At 43.7% G+C, this 15,386-nt stretch overlaps 1 protein-coding gene across 2 annotated transcripts in view; it reads right to left on the bottom strand.

Moving 5' to 3' along the window:
- Positions 1-5,674, bottom strand: part of TEC (tec protein tyrosine kinase) — a 46,821-nt gene extending 41,147 nt beyond the window's left edge. The window contains exon 1 of one of the 2 annotated variants that reach the window (XM_042053049.1): positions 5,540-5,674. The gene's annotated coding sequence lies outside the window, so the exon portion shown is untranslated. The remainder of the gene's footprint in view (positions 1-5,539) is intronic. The other variant, XM_042053048.1, reaches the window with a different exon arrangement.
- Between the last annotated feature and the right edge of the window lie 9,712 nt (positions 5,675-15,386).

Genomic DNA, 15,386 nt, shown 5'->3' with positions numbered 1-15,386 from the left:
CTTGACACAGAACGATGGCCCTCCTCTCACACTCCACAGCCTTTCACCTTGTCATTCTCCCAAACACCCTGCTGATAAAACAGACCCTCACAGTTCATCTGACACACTGGAGCTGTAAATTGTCTCCTTCCAACAACCAAACCTGCTATATTCAAGGATCACTGAGGATGATCACTGACGCCAGCCTGCAGCTTTGAGGAGATGCTCCTCACGGTTGACCATGACAAAGCCAACTGAAAGAGTCCAGCCAGCCATGGTCTGAATGAAACAGCTGCCTGAAGGGAAAGCAAAACCACATGTGGCTACACAACTAAACCTGTAACAGATTATTTGTAAGCAAGCTGAACTCAAGTTGCACTGGCAGTTTTGAACCAGTCACCCTTAATACTGGAGTGTTAGATCTCTTTATGTTAAAAAATACTATTTTAAGCGTCTTTTCTGGATACAGATTAGGTAGAAATTTTAATTTCAAAAGATCCCAAAGTATACTTAAGATTACCAGTTTAGAGGATCTCCCATGGGACAGAAAAAGGCCCATTCAGCTCATCTCACTTTGCACGTTAAGACCACATCCCTTGAACTGGGTCACACAAGGTGGGAGAGTCCCCACTCTTTTCCTCCTCCCCCCATGGCACTGGGAATTGATGTGGTTTGCAACTTCAGCTGGAAAGACATGCTCATAATAGGGGAGGCAAGGCAGGGAAAACACACACAATTATTCTTTCTGCTAGGATATAGAGCTTGCCCTGTGATATAGGACATCCTGTAATTCACAGGACAAGTAGCAACCTTGAATATATTAATGTATGTATTGTAATTATCTCACCTACCCTGTAAGCTAGCACAGCAAATCTGACAAGATTTGTGCACAGGACTGTCTGGGACAGATTTACAATGTTCAGCTAAAATGAAAGGGTAGATATCACCTGGGTCTGATGGTGAGTTTTGTGGCTATCCTGTGGAGGGGGAAAAAAAAAAAAAAACAAACCAACCAAGAAAGCCTTTTTTTGTTTCATAAACATAAATGGTCAGGAGTTTGTCCCAATCTAGTGTACAGTGCACACTCACTGGAAGAGCAGGGTCCCAGTGTCCTGCCCAGACCCTCTTTCATAAGGAAGAATCCTGCTTCCTTTACTATCCAAAGCCATGTTTTTCTGTCCCACATTCAAGTGAAAACAAGGCCTAGATCTTACAAGTTAACAGATCACAGCCTGTAATAGGCATAAGGCTGAATAAAACCCCTCCTCAGAGGAAAATCAGCTGTGACCTGCTTGAGCCTACATGAAGTTATATCCTCTGTGTGGCAAACTGATACTCTTTCATAAGGAAGAATCCTGCTTCCTTTACTATCCAAAGCCATGTTTTTCTGTCCCACATTCAAGTGAAAACAAGGCCTAGATCTTACAAGTTAACAGATCACAGCTTGTAATAGGCATAAGGCTGAATAAAACCCCTCCTCAGAGGAAAATCAGCTGTGACCTGCTTGAGCCTACATGAAGTTATATCCTCTGTGTGGCAAACTGATACCCATTCACATATCTGCTGATAAGAGAAATGGAAATGAGGAAAAGCAGGAGTGCCAAGAAAGCTTTTGCTTAGGTCCCATATACCTCAGCACACTACATTTTTTTTTCCCTTTTTCCTGCATTTGTTTAATGTTGCACAGGATTTTTACCTGAAGAGCTGAAACAGAGTAGCCCAGCTGGCAGCCTGGTGCTTTGCCGCAGAAGAGGAGCTGTGACTGCAAACATGGCCAAACACTTCTCCTTCCCGTCATCAAAAGCTGAGTCTCACAGCTGGCCTCAGGAGATGGGGAACAGCTCTTGTCCATCAGCTGTCAGCCAGGCTCAGACTCTCCCAGAGCAACTCCCCTCTCCACAGCAGGCTCCTGAAAACCGCATCTCCTGCCCACAAAGGCAAGACCACACCACGCTAAGCGTGAGCTTTACTGAACTGCCCAGAATACAGGACAGTCATGCAACCAAGAGGTGTCTTTTCAGCAATGTCATTTTCCTCCTAAATGTTTGGGTGTTGTCAAAACCAAAGACAACTTCTAGGTGATGTCATTCTTCCTAAGAAAGGTAAACCCTGCCCATGATGGACAGACCAACTCTCAGGAGACTTCTATAATTCTTCCCAAGATTTCATGACCCCATATGAACACAGTGGCCACTTCACAGTACTTGCAAGAAATGGCTCTCTTCATCCCACCTCCATGCCCAGGAAGTGCAAAAACCTGCTGCCCTCCCCACAAAGCACCTTCTACAAGGAGACTCATCTTCACACGGGTAAGTAGTTGCCTATCTGTTTTTCAAGGATTTATCTCACATGGTGTTTTCCTTGACTCTGAATCACAGCTGGTGCAGCTGAGCCAGGGCAGGGGATGACTGAGACCTGCCAGTGCTGTAATGGCCACGGGGCAGTGCTCAATCACAAGCCTCTGTTCCCCAGTTCCTCTTCTGCCACACCAGACAAAGAGCATACGTGTCCACCCAAACACTAGTGTCCCTCACTTGCACACCGCTTTCTTTCCTAATGCCCTTTCCTTTAGAAAAACAGACCAGAAACAGCAGAATGCTCCTCTGCCTGAGGGCTGGCAGAGAAAACTGGTGATTTGCTGCTAGAAGTCAACCCCTCCATTAACAAAAATACATTTTTTGAGACCTGATTGACCATTTGTTAAAACACAGGTACAGTTTCACAGGTTTCTGGAGAGTTCTGTCCCATTATATCAGTAACACCTTTAATGCCTAGTGCTAGCATGAGGCCCTGGCCAGGAGAATTAGGGTAAATTGGGGTGATCCCTCTGCAGTAAGGAGCAGGATGCAGCCAGTGTAGTGAGTCTTTCCTTGCATTCTGCATAATGGCAAAAGCGGTGGGTACCAGCAGGTCATTTAATGAACTTCATCACTCTAATTTCCACAGTGCAACAACTGACTGACCATTGCTGACATTTTCTAGACAAAGTATTGGTAATTCTGTGCAAATAGATGCATCTATATAATAATAAAAATATATGTAGCACAAATACAAAAATATATGATAGATGTCCTACAGGAACACATATATTATTAGAAATATAATAAAAGTCCACCACCTCAGGCTTTCTTCACCATGCCAACCTGTACTCCGCTCTGAGTACTGTTTTCCATATTTTTCAGTTTTTATAGTGGTATTTCCTTATACTATTTCTGCAGGAGAATCATTGTAGACTGCTACAACCGATTCTTTGGCATGCACAAACCCGCCTTTTTCAAAGAACAGTTCCAAGTTCAGCAGTGAAAAGGTAATAAGTTACTGAAAAAAAGTCAAACCAAGCTAAAGTAGAAAAACATCTTAGACATCAGGGCCTTTAAACAAAGGCTAAAGCCTATTTTCCATGACCTTTGCATTGACAGCAGGCAGCACAGACTTCTATTGTCCAAGAAACAGAAAATGTTTTGCATATTTGAGGTATAAATATTTGTATGAAACTTACACTATCCTGCACCTGATCTTGTGTATCCAGTTTATAAGTTAACACAACACAGAGGGAATTAAATCTACAACAGGTTGCACCTATATTTGGTGGAGGGGAAGACTTTTCTTGATGCTTCCAAGTAATTCTATGAAATTAACCACTTCCCAGTTATTTTAACCTTATTACAGGATATCACATATCATGGCATTTCTGAATACAATATTGTTTCAGGGCAAGATGAAAAAATATGGAGCTAATATTGTTTTATCAACTCTATTATTTTTCTCTCTTTTTATCCACTGTAGGCAGTCAGCATAGTAGATACACTACAATGCCAAATCCACAATGCCTACAACTAAAAATTAAAATGTGATTTAACCTAGGACATAGTTCAAGCTGCCTCACAGTCAATGGGTTTAGAAGATTTCAAAGACTTTAAAAATTCTATATTAACATTTAAAAAACAAAGGTGGTACTTCTATAAATTTTGAATGGCTAATAAAAGTAGGTCTAGCAGTTGATAACTGGAGTTGCCCCAAGACAGAGGTGTAACTGCCAGTATGTTTTTGATTTCTGCACCTATGAGATCATCTTATCAAAACAAAAAAGGTGCCAAACACAATCACACTGCTCTGCTTTCAGTGGTTTCAGCAGACAAACTCACATAGAAATCAACCATTTGGTTCCAAACAATCATAATATTCACTTAGAAATTTAGAGGAACTTAAAAGGCACGCTTTCATTAAGAACTAAATGCAGAGATAAATGTGATGATTTCATGATAAATGTATTTCACAATAAATGAAACATAAAATAAACCCCAGAGAAACATAAAGAATATCAGAGGAGAGTCTGACAGCAAATGGGCTCTTTCCTGCTGTAGTCCCCATACAAACCACAACCATCAAATGGCTTTGAGTAACTCCCTGTCTGAGAGCTACCTCCCAACCTACAAGAGCAGTACCCAGCAAACAAGACCAGGACACCTAAAGGGCCTCCTCTGCACAAGTGACATGATCGGAGCAGCACAGCTGGTGTGTCTGAAAGAAAGCAAAGCATGTGCTTTCTGATGTCCCAAAATACTCTAAACATTTATATAACAGCAGTAAGTAATAACCCATCTTCCAGTCTCTGAAGAGTTTTGAGAAATTGAAGAAGACTTCACCTTCTATCAAAGGTGAGACAGTCAGATAATGTATCAGAAACACGTACTCTAAAATGAAAACATATGCTCCAGAAGCAAGTACTCGCAAGACACCTTTTCCTTGCATTTCTACTACAATCAGTTTTTCCATCTATAGAAGCTACAGTCTCATGTATTTGACTCATAAAACAACCCTAAGTATTTCAGATTAGCATCTGCCATTTCAAGCAGGGAGCTCATGGCCATGCCTGTACTAAAAGCTCCGTTTACAGCTCAAATATTTACCCGTTCCAACTTAGAGGGGCGCAGAAAGGAAGCCTGTGGAAAAGCACCACGCAAGTCTCCTCACCTATTGCACAAGCAGCAGGTGTGCTCTATCTCTGCACGAGGCTGTGTGAGAGCATTCACTGCCAAGAAAGGGTAACCCGATGTGGGACAGAAAGCAGGAGGAATTATTAGCATGACTGAACTCACACAGAAGGCAGTTTTTGCCTTGACACGAGGTGAAACAGTCTTAGCAAAGCACAGTGGTTACAGGGATGTAAGACCCAGAGACGAAAGTCATATAAACAAGAAAATACTCAGCAATGTTGGCTTTCAAACTGATTTGGCAGCCTGGGTCACAACCCTTATATTACACAGATGAGAGCAATTTTAAGCAAAGGTTTAAAAGACAGCTTTTGTCATTGCTCCCGCTTACAGCTGCCGTGACACCTGTCCGCCGAGGCAGCAGCCCCTCCGCTCTGGCGGCGCTGCCACGTTCGGACTCGCGAACCGCAGGGGGTCCCCGTGCGCGGCAGCCCCGGACAGTCCCCGCGGCGGGGCGCGGGCCCGGCTGCCTGCGCTGGGGCAGCCCCGGCCGGCCGCGGCCGCAAGGAACCGCCCCGCTCCCAGCGGGACAGCCCCGCTGCTCGGCAGCCCCGGCTCTGCCTTACCTGGGAGTCCCGGCCGCCGTCGCGGAAGGAGCCCTGGCGCCGGCGGCGTGGAGGGAGGCGGAAGGACGGAGGGAGGGAGAGAGGCACCGCACTGCCTCGCTCCGGCCCGCGAAGGCACCTCCTCCACCTCCTCCTCCTTCTCCTCCTCCTCCCGCCGAGCGCGGCTCCCCGCGGAGGAAGCGGCGGGGGCGGCCGCTGCGCGGGGCTGACGCGCTGTCCAGGCGCCCTCCGCGCTCGGGGCGGGTGCGGCACGGCGAGAAGCTGAACTGAGGGGTCCCCCACCCACCAGACCTGCCGGGTGCTGCCTGGAAGCCTGTCCGTGAAGTACAAGGAAAATTACGTAACTTCGGAGCAGGTTGCAAACTCTCCCCCAAAATCCAGGTTCTTGGTCCCAGCTAGCTTTAAATTGTGTGAAAGCTGTGCTTTGGGTACAACATTTCTCGTACCAAACCAGGGTGGGAATGAATACTCGCAGGGCTCCGGGCTGGGCCGTAGGGTGGCGGTGGGCACAGCAGTCCCCCATCCTGAATGGGCTGTGCACTCCGAGGCTACTCCTCTTTAATGTCCGTCGTGGATCTGCTCATGTCCGAGTGACCCCCGGGTTTACAGAGCCTTCCTTCATAATTAACCGTGCGTAACAGTCACATCCAGCCACCCCAAACCTACAGCCAGAGTAACTGGTGGCTTTTTGCGCCCCTCAGGTGCCTGCATTGAACTTCAGAGTTCAGGGTCTGTACTGAGATGGTGCGCAGGCTCTTTTCTTTACCTTCTTTCCTTCTCTTAGCCCAATCTGACCTATAGAAACTGTCACTGCAAAACCACATTGAAAGAAAAAGATCTTGTTAAGTTCAGTGGAAACACATCTCTCACATTTCAGTCAGTCTAGAGGAAAGCAAGTAGGGTCTATGCTGTTTGCAAGAGATTTGTTTTGTTGTGATTAGCGTGTAATAGCTGTATCAACACAGATGTCTTTCAGTTCAGCTCAGAGGAAATGACTTACAAAGTCTTTGTTTTCACTTGAGGAATTTCCTCCAACTTATTTTGGCACTGTGGCCATGTCTTCCATGTCACACTACTGCTGAGGCCTGGGAGTCACAGGGCAGAATGCCTGGTGTGTGGGGCCTCTCTGTTATAAACACGTGGGCAGTCTCATGCAGCCACTTTATGATGACCAGTACCACCAGCCCATCTCACCACTCTCCCCTCCCTCCATATCCACACATTTGTGGTCACACACACTCAGGCATCCATGCAGACATCCTTACTCACTGCCACTGATGTGGTCACTTTTGCAAAACAGGCAAGTATTGCTTCATTTTTCAAGCAATGGCAGCTACAGCTTCCTTCACCTCCTCTGCTGCTGCTGTGGCACAGGGAAAGGCCAGTAAAAATGAACAGTTGCTTAAAGGAGGAACCTGAAATAGCTTTGCTCCATACAGTGCACTTTCTGAGCTCTAGAAAGAAGTGTTGTCTAGCGGAGAACTTGATTATGTGTTATGCTACCCTGTGACTTAACCAGCAGCAGCTGCATTACTCCTGAGGCTTCATTCCAGAGCTGCAGCAGAAGCAAAGGGACAGCACGGCACATCTCTGTGGTTCAAAGCATGTGGCCATTTCCCTGCTGAAGTTGTTCTTACAACTACTGATCAGGGGTTAACTACTTTGATGTTGATGGATCAGCTAACAGAGCATTTGTGGTGGACATGTGGATCACAGATCTGCTTGCAAACTTTATGGAATTTGTAGTTCTCAGTTCTAAAAATGCTCTGTCTTCCCTTCTTGTGTTCTTCTACCACAATGGCAGACAAAGGACATCATCAGGATGGTGGGATCTAAGCAACTACAGGATGACACTGCTTCTGAGGATTTTGCTCTACTACAAAGGAAGGAGTAGTGGTGAAGACTTCTTGTGGCAAACTCACAAGGAGGAAGTCTCCATTTTGGGAGAGACTGAGGCTTATGAAACTTCAGGACCACATGTAGTGTAAAGTACCAAAGAGAGAAAGAGAAATACACAAGCTGGATGGCAACTTTAGTAAAGCATCTTTTCTAGCAGTTTTTCACCTATTGATGCTTCATCATCTCATGGTTCATACCAGTTCTCTCATTGAAGCCAGTGTTGTTCTTTTGCGTAGGCTTCTGGGTTCAAAAAGCCACTCTGCAATATTTTTGGCCAGAGAGAGGCATCTCTACCAGTCCCTTGATCAGAGAGAGGCTCTTCCTCTTTTTCCTTTTCATGCCTGTCTAATTCTCTCTATCCCTTCATTTCTCAAAAGGATTCTGACAATTTTGCTGCCGAGCATTTTCTTTGTTTATTTCTATTTGCTCACTCACTGTGGGCAGAGATAATAGACAAGAGTTTTTCTCACTCTTAAGAGGGAACCCTGTGAATGAGAGAAAAATTGCTGTCATTCTTCATTATCTGGTTTCCCTATCAGCAAATGTGTTTTCCTTTCTCTAGAGCTTTGGCCCAGTTTTGAGAGATTTTGGGAGTGGTAATTCCATTGTACCACTGAAAGTAACTAAACAGTCGAGTGTAATAGAGACCTACCATAAAGCACTCTTTCTTGCAGTCAATATTGTTGTTTTGAAGGTGGATGAAGAACCCAGCAAAATATGGCCACAGAGGCAGTATTTGAATATAGCTTGGTTAGGAGAAGAGAAACCAGGTGGCAAAGAGGCCATGGGTCCTCTGGCAGACCAATTTTCAAAGTGGGCTATGGATTGCTGGTGGACACTTTGAGCATTTCTTGGGGAGATTTTGACCAAGGACGTTAAGTGGGTGCATCCTGATATAATATTTCATTACACAATCACAGTGTTTCCTCTGCCTCCTTTTCCACTCGTCTGGTTCCTCATTCTGGAAGGGTAAAGTTTATTAAATGATCAGTTCTTCAGTCTTTTCCTTCAGATATTTCAAAGAAACCCTTACGCTTTCTTTTTCTCCATATAGTTTTGAAGCTTACTCTGAGGAAGCATTTGATATATTAATGGGACTTTCTGTGGCATCTATCATTACAAATGACTGGAATGGATCATCTCCAGCTTATAAGAGAGATGGTGTAAAAGGGGTATGATAAAGGTCCATGAAATCTGGAATGGAATGGAATGGATGAATTGGAATCTGCTATTCCCTGTCTCTTCTGATTCAAGACCTACAGGCTCTCCATGAAGCCAGTAAGAGCTAAATTGAAGTAAAAAAACCTGACATGGTTCACCATGCAGCAGCTGGAAGATGTGGGGAATCTTTTGATTTTCAAATGATGTTATAGATGAAGCAGATCAGATGGATTTCAACACAGACACCTTTTGAGACAGAGCCTTGAGGAATATGTGCATGAAGGTGTTAAAAAGGCTTGCTCTGTTCTTGTTTATCCCTGGTCATCCATTCGTGCTCACTATAGAAGGCAAGATGCTGGGCTGGATGGATACCACCTTTCACAAATATAAAAAAATAAATGTAATTTTAGAACAGACCTGTGAGTTATTGCTCCAATACTTACTGCCTGTCCACAAGCCATCACAGTAACTCAACAAGGTCATCCTAGCACTTTCTCTGTCTTGCACAGCCCATGACCTATTTCTCAGTCTTCCACTTTCTCTGTTCCTCCAAAGCCTTTACTGATGCAATAGATTGAAATTTATGAAAAGTAGGGAGCACAATAGAAGCAGCTGGATCTCCCACCAAGGCCCTTACGCAGCTGTGACATGTAGGCGGCACCACGTGTCTTTCAGGGAATAGACATGTCTTATACAGGGACAGATGTATTTGCCAGTGCCGACTACAAAACTCATAAGTGCTGTGTTTCCGTGAGTATCTGAGTATATCTCCAATATAGCTCTGCTTTGGAATATATTTTTTATTGGCAAGTCCCATCTCCATGATCAATGAAATAATCTGCAAGGATGTATGTCATGTGGCCTACTGTTTGAGGGAACATCTGAATATCTTTTGTTTAATCATTTAATCCCATCATGCTCTGAGGACCCAGTGGTCATGAAGTGATCTGGGCCCACTATCACCAAACATGCCAGACACCTGCATAACAGCCATGTATTTGGGAAATCCTCTTCCTAGCTCTGAGGACAAGCAAACTGCTGTCTGCTACTGAATGTTACTTTTATCTACTTTTACCTACTCTACTCCTTAAGCAATTCAAACAGTTGAACAATTCCTATCCCTCTGCTTCCTCTTTGCAGGCACCATATTTCCTCTACCGCTATAACGACAAATAGCTTTCTGTCCACGGGGCTAGAATACAAAGATGTTCCATGTCCTCTTATTTTAAAGAAAGGGACATTTATTTGGAAAAAAAATAAAATAAAACAAAACCTTCTTTTCTGAACTCATTATAATTAGGTTATTGTAAGAAGAAAAGTTGCTTTCAGCCTCAGGTCTGGCTACCCTTCCACTGACACAAAGAATGGGTTCTCCAGCACATCAGTGGGGTAGATAGCTGTAGTGGTGGGCTACATACTGAATTTGACTGCATGAGACCCCTGTGGGCTCTTTGCTCTGAGAGCAGACTATATATTTAAAATACAGAAGTACCTATTGTAATCAGTACCGATTGTAATACAACCTATTGTAATTGCAAGATGCTAGCAAGCAAATTCTTAGAAAGTTCGCTGGCTGGAGGAAGCCCTAAAAGACAGGCTTTTCTTTAGTGATCTCTGGGAACAGTATGCTCCAATGGAAGGCTGAAAAAAGAGAGACTGAAGAGGAGAAAACTCTTAAGTCTTACCACCCCCTATTAATGGGGTAAGAACAGGGTAATTGGGCTATCATCAGACATGGCATCCTTTCATTGCAATGGCCAGATCAGGTTAAGTATAGGTCTCTCCAAAGCCATGGAAGGCTCCCCTGTCACTATTGCTTCTTTCTTCTAGAATCCTTCTGAATCCTTGCAGATTAGGGTTTCTCTTTGGTACAGTCCATGACAGATAATTCAGAGAAAAAGACAATGTAAACATTGCCTATATTCTGGGACAAATTTTAAGAGATCTGAAAATTTAAGGGAAAAAAAGAGCATTCCTGTATCATTAACATGTGTCTGTAGGAGAACAAAAAATAGAAATGTGAGCTAGTAGGCCAGTTCAATGGACACTTACCATTCACTATTTAAATATTGTTCATTTTCATAGTCATAGTGAAATAGTCATATTTCATAGTAATTTTTATTTTCATATCATGGTCATTTTCATTTTCATTTCATAGCCATTTTCGTAGTCAAACATGGACAGGATAGTCGAATAGCAAAAAATACAAACAAAAAAAGAGAAATCTTGTCTCCTTAAGCCATTCTTAGATAGCCTCTGATGGCATAATTTTTAGCAGCTTTTACCTCCTTCCTACTTTCAAGCCCACTCTTGCCAGTTCAATGCCAGCCACCGGGTTGCGCTTTGTTGCAGTAAATGTGAGGATGTATCCTGGCTGTACCACGGTTTTGAGGAGACATACATTGTGTCAAGAAGAAAAAAGAATCATATCAACATGGCAACAGATTGGGACATTGGTGCAGGGTACTATCAACTGTGCTATGTCTGGTAAAATGTGTCTGTTACAGACAAATGCCACCCTAGCGAAAGGTACTTGCCTGATGAGGTTATGGAACAGATCATGTTGAATGCAGTACAGGGCAACCAGGGGATCATGTCCAGCCAGCACAGGTATAGGAAGGGCAGGTCCTGCCCAGCCAACCTGATCTCCTTTTATGACCAGGTGACCCACCTGGTGGATGAGAAAGGCTGTGGATGTTTCTGCCTGGACTTCAGCAAAGCCTTTGGTACTGTGTCCCACGGCATCCTCCAGGAAAAGCAGGCAGCTGACAGCTTGGATGGGTGCACTCTTCACTGAGTCAAAAACTGCATGGACGGCTGGACCCAGAGAGTGAATGGTCTCACATCCAGCTAGTGGCTCATCCCTGGTGTTCTCCAGGGCTCAGTATTGGGCCCAATTCTGTTCCATATCTATATGAGTGATCTGGATGAGGGGATCAAGTGCACCTTCAGTGAATTCGTGGATGACACCAGGCTAGGTGGCACTTGATCTGCTGAAGGGCAGAAAGGTTCTGCAGAGGGATCTGGACAGGCTGGAACAATGGGCCAAGACCAGTAGTGTGAGAGGTTCAACAAGGCCAAGTGCTGGGATCAGCACTTGGGTCACAACAACCCCCTGCAGTGCTACAGGCAGGGGAAGAGTGGCTGGAAAGATGCCCTGTGGAAAGGGACCTGGGGGTGCTGGTCAACAGCGGCTGAACATGAGCCAGGTATGCCCAGGTGGCCAAGAAGGCCAGTGGCATCCTGGCCTGTATCAGCAATAGTGTGGACCAGGGCAGTGATTGTCCCCCTGTAATCGGCACTGGTGAGGCTGCACCTCAAATCGTGTGTTCAGTTCGGGCCCCTCACTGCAAGAAGGACATTGAGGTACTGCAACAAGTCCAGAGAAGGGTAACAAAGCTGGTGAAGGGTTGGGAGCACAAGTCCTATGAGGAGTGTCTGAGGGAGCTGGGGGCGTTTAGCCTAGGGAAAAGGAGGCTCAGGGTGGACCTTATTGCTCTTTACAACTACTTGGAAGGAAGCTGTAGACAGGTAGGGATTGGTTTTTTATCCTAGGCAACAAGTGGCAGGACAAGAGGACATAGCCTCAAGTTATGCCAGAGGAGGTTCAGGCTGGACATTAGGAGGAATTTCGTCACTGAAAGGGTGGTCAGTCATTGGAATGGGCTGTCCAGGTAGGAGGTGGAGTCACCATCCCTGGAGGTGTTCAAGAAACGACTGTATGTGGCACTTGATGCCATGGTCTAATTGACAAGGTGGTGGTTGGTCAAAGATTGGACTTGACGATCCCAGAGGTCTTTTCCAACCTAAAAGTTCTGTGATTCTGTGATTTACAAGATATCATAGTCACAACTGGAAGGTACAGTCAAAATACCAAGGAGTTTTGAAAGCACACTGGAATACAGGGAATCTGGGTTTTTACCCAGTGCTTTAGAATATCGTAGCATTTTTCATTATAAACATTGCCCAGCACAACATGGAAGATCTGTGCACAAGCTGTGGTGATAATCTAGATTTATGGAGCAGCACTTATTCATATGTATCACTTGTCCTTTTCTTGATCACCATCTCTGAAAAGTCGCCTCTAGGAACTTAACTTTCTAGACTAGGAAGTTAGTGTTTCCAAGTGGGAGGATGTAGCTGCTACTGCTGGGCAGCTGGGAAGGGGCAAACCATGACCTACCATGGTGATAACCTTCACTGATCTAGCTGGATTAATCTTCTTGTGGATGCGGGGTGATTTCCACCATGATGACTTTTTATCCTTTCAGTGTGAGCTGTTGTCAGCTGATGCCAGGTTTTCCTTCGGCATGCAGCTATGTAACCTGACATTTTGGGATTTTCATATCCACAGTCTAGGCAGGAGTCAGAAATGAATGCTAACTCCGTGCAGGAAAGACAAACTGTGGAAATAGTTTATCAAACAGTCAGGTTATTGAAATACCAGGAGTAAAACTCAGAAGACTTCGCAGGGAACACTAATAGAGTTATTGATTTAATGAACAAAAGGTAAAAGAAGTACGTATCAGGCTAAATTAGCCTTCAAAAATCCATGCATACACCTCTCTAAAGCTAGCAGACCCATAAACTTGCAAAAGAGTTTATGAAACTTCTTTAATAAGTGGTGGGCCTGCTGGAATGTTTGGTAAAATCATATAACCACACACATTTGTTAAACCTTCCTTTCCTCTTTCTCTGTACTATGGTGTAATGCTGCAGTGCAACTTGCCACAAACAAGGGAGTTAGTTGTTAAAAACAGGTCTCTGTCTTCAGCACAGTGCAGCCTGATTTGAGTGGTGGCTTAATGTGCTAATGTAATAACATGACAGGAAAGTAATGTGAATATGTAACATGAAAAAGAACATAAAGAATCTTCATTCATTTGCACATTTTACCTGATATCCAGGGTCAGCTAAGGAGCACACTGAAATTCTTTGCCAGTACTGGTACAAAGAACAACAGCTTTTCTCAAAATTTTCTTGCCAAAATGCTTACAAGAAAGGAAGAAGACTTTAAGTCCCTTGCCTCATGTGTTTCTTTGTTCTAGTACCCAGGCCTGTCACTCATAGGAGATGGCTGTGCCATGACTACGAGTGGGCTGACGCATTACTATCTACCCTCACATTTGGCTTGCAAACAATACCAGGAACTGAGCCCATAGAAAATATCCCGCTCTTGCCAGCCTGCCACATTGTTTGAGCTGGGAAATTGAGAGAAACTGCTACATTCTCAGTTAAAAATAAGAGGCCTTTTAATTTTCCCTCTACTCTGAACTTTCCACTAAGGGTTGACTTTTGTCATTTTGGCACATCTTCTGATGTCTGAATATAGCTTAGCTTTTATGTAGGGCTTTCTGTACTTCAAGAATTGTGCAGCAGTGGAACAGGTTCAGACCTGTTAATAAAGGAAGTGCAAAATGTTTCTTACTGAGCCAGACACCAGAGTCCTACCATGCCCTAATGTGCAGGCTTGGTTGTGATGGGGGCAATATGCCTCAGCCCAAAACAGTTCCCTTCTCCTGGAGGAAGCCTAAATGTGACTCATATTTAGCCCTAGATCACCCCTGACTTCAGCCACCTGGGCTGAATCTGTCCCATATATTCTTTTGATTTTGCATCCTCCATAAATCCCTTACAACAAGTGACTCAGCCTTTCCACCAAGCAACAAAGGCATTTAGAAGGTCACAGCTCACTCCAAAGATTGTTTCAAGCTGAAAATGATAAAATCAGTTAAACTGCATGTGTACAAAGTACAATACTGCAAAGGGCCAGGGATTTTTACAGAGAAGGATTCATACAGACGGTAACTTCTAATAAAATGTACATATTCTGCTGTGCTTATTATTGTCAAGCCATCAATAAATAGATTTTCCATTATGGTAACTACATGTTCAGATATTATTTCTCCTTTTTAATTTTGAGAGGAAATATAATTGTTTTAAAGTATTAAAAATTTTATATTCTACCTAGCAACAAGGTAGAATAGTTCTATTGCTATTTTACTTGACATATTGTAATACCTCAGCTTAAAATTTTGATTGAAGTCAAAAACATATATATATACACAGAGAAATACGTCAGTGAACACTTGCAACGTAGTATGTGTACTGACACTCATAATTATTACATGCATTAACAAAACCCAACACTGAATCTTGTAATTTTGCAGCTTACCTGAATTACAAAGGGGCCTGAGGGATCCCAATGCTACAATCTTTTAATTCCCACTGATAATAGGAATAAATAGGGAGTATAAGATCAGTTCTTGGTTATAGCAAACCATCAGTGTATTGCTTGTTAATGTATTGTTTGCACTGGGAATGTTCAGACTGTGTAGAATTGCAACTTGAATGTGGAGGAAGCTGGGAAACATGTTCATGGAGCACTGTTCTTTGACTTGCACAGTTCTTCCTCCCCAGTGTTTACTCCTGTTGCTCTCTGAAACCACATCTGGTTTCATCTGGTCGAGCCAAACAAGACACCTCTGACCTACACTGAAGGTATCACTATTTCCTTGGCCATTTTAAGGTTTCTCTCCTAACCTTCTCTGACTGTGTATTAATCTTTCTTCACTGTGACAGACATGTTCTGAGTACTCTCCATAAGGTCTCAGCTTAAACAGTTGCATAAACACTTCCAGCCAGGGTTTTCTCTTCATTTTTATTCAGCAGCTAATGAACCTGTAGTTTCTGAAGAAATTCCTCCCAGTCTTTTAAGTACCTTATCTTTTTTGCTTTAGACTTCTGTTAATTGAGACTTGTTTTACAGCAGTTCAGATATTTTTTT

The sequence above is a fragment of the Corvus kubaryi genome, unplaced genomic scaffold (genome assembly GCF_017639235.1).
Source record: "Corvus kubaryi isolate FWS band 111438036 unplaced genomic scaffold, C.kubaryi_AGA036_p1.0 split1-131, whole genome shotgun sequence".
Taxonomy (NCBI): domain Eukaryota; kingdom Metazoa; phylum Chordata; class Aves; order Passeriformes; family Corvidae; genus Corvus; species Corvus kubaryi.
Note: the sequence above shows the minus strand (reverse complement) of the source record. Positions and strands in the feature narration are given on the sequence as shown.